This window comes from Cynocephalus volans, chromosome 11, assembly GCF_027409185.1.
Source record: "Cynocephalus volans isolate mCynVol1 chromosome 11, mCynVol1.pri, whole genome shotgun sequence".
NCBI lineage: Eukaryota > Metazoa > Chordata > Mammalia > Dermoptera > Cynocephalidae > Cynocephalus > Cynocephalus volans.
The window spans coordinates 103899779-103901491 of record NC_084470.1 but is presented as its reverse complement, the minus strand read 5'-3'; the positions used below and the strand labels follow the sequence as shown (position 1 = coordinate 103901491).

Below are 1713 nucleotides of genomic sequence, written 5' to 3'. Positions count from 1 at the left end.
CACACTCATACTAGTCCATTGAAAGCTGGAGTGACTATATTAAACCAGACAAAGGAGATTCCAGAGCAAAGTATATTACCAGGGATAAAGAAAGTTATTTCTTTAAGGAGTCAGTGAATTAAGACAATATAACAATTCTAAATGTTTGTGCTCCTAATAATAGACCTTCAAAATACATGAAGCATGCTATGGCAGTTGTAGGAACAGCAGAGATCACACATCAGCTGCTGGGAAGAACTGGATTTCAGGTCACCATCAGAAAAGCTAAGTTTGCTGTACAGTAAGGATCAGATTGGATCTTGATTGCAGAACCGTCCCTGATTGCAGAATCTTGGATGATTTCACAAAAGTTCTTCATCTTTGCAGAACCTGCTTTCCTTTCCAGGTTATGTCTCCTACTTCATCCTTCGAGACCATCCCAGAAGATCTATAAGAGTCCATCTGGGAACTCACTAGGCGTTCTTGGAAGGAAAAGAAGGAAGATTGTTGGTTGGAATAAATACAGGGTTGAATGAGTTCCAGAAAGCAGGGTTCTCAAACTCATGGACAACAATTTGTGGAAGAAAACAACTTCAAAAAACCAACTAGAAGCAACACTCAGAGAAGTAAGATGAGAGGGGCCTGTTCAGGAAAGAAGACAGCTGGTCCACAGCAGAAGAATCTTGAACCAGCTCTCCCAGGATGATGGTGGGGGTCGCTCAGCACAGAACCTCCCTTCAGGATCCATTAGGAAGACAAAAAAAAAAAAACAGAAGACTCATGGAAATGGAGATAGTGGCAGTGCCAGTGAAGCACTTCAGCCCCCTTGGAAGAAAAGGGCCCATGTGCACCATACTGTTGAAAGTGAACTGGTATTTAAGAACAGGGTGGAAGTTAAAGTGAAGATTCTTGAAGAATTAAAACCATGGCTTGTTGAGGACTGGGACTTAGTTACGAGGCAGAAGCAGCTCTTTCAACTCCTAAGAGAAACACATATGCCATTCTGGAAGAGTATGTGAATTGCAAGAAATCACAGGGAAACATCAATAGTAAGGAATATGCAGTTAATGAAATGTGGCAGGAATAAAAGAATATTTCAACGTGATGTTGGCACTCAGCTGCTTGACAAATTTGAGAGGCTCCAGTATGCTGCAATCCTCTCAGCTCACCCTGATGCACCAATGTCATACTTTTACAGAGCGCCACAACTACTGAGATTATTTGCAGGAATCGGAGCAATGTTGGCATATACACCCCTTGATGAGAAGAGCCTTGTGTTATTGTTGGGCTATTTGCATGAATTCCAAAAATATCTGGCAAAGAATTCCACAAGGATTGCAAGCTTTTTTTCTCATTTCAAAGTTGCTAGTGTATGCAGTAATTCGCCAAAGAATAAACATTCAGTAAAACATTTTGTTGCCTAGCCTAGTTGACCATATTCCTTGAACGCTGGTGGTTCTATCCCTTTGACACTACACAATTTCCTATATGTGTTAATGCTACTGATTTAATGTCCTGATCAATCATGCTAATTAATGCACGATTAATCCCAGTTACTACCCTGATTCCTAGTGCCAAATGATTCAACTTAATGTATATACTTGAAAACCCATGCAATTGTGCTCTTTTTTATTAATGGTGCTTGAAGTGAAACAGCCCATCCTATCTGCAAGTCCATCTATGCTATTTCTTAGGTATACTATCTTTGTTTAAGTTGCTGAAGGATGGTGGTTT

General features: G+C 40.3%; 1 pseudogene; it reads left to right on the top strand.

Annotated features, from left to right (window-relative positions):
• The first annotated feature begins 595 nt into the window (after positions 1-595).
• LOC134390204 (mortality factor 4-like protein 2) lies at positions 596-1403 on the top strand (annotated as a pseudogene).
• The last annotated feature ends 310 nt before the right edge of the window (positions 1404-1713 follow it).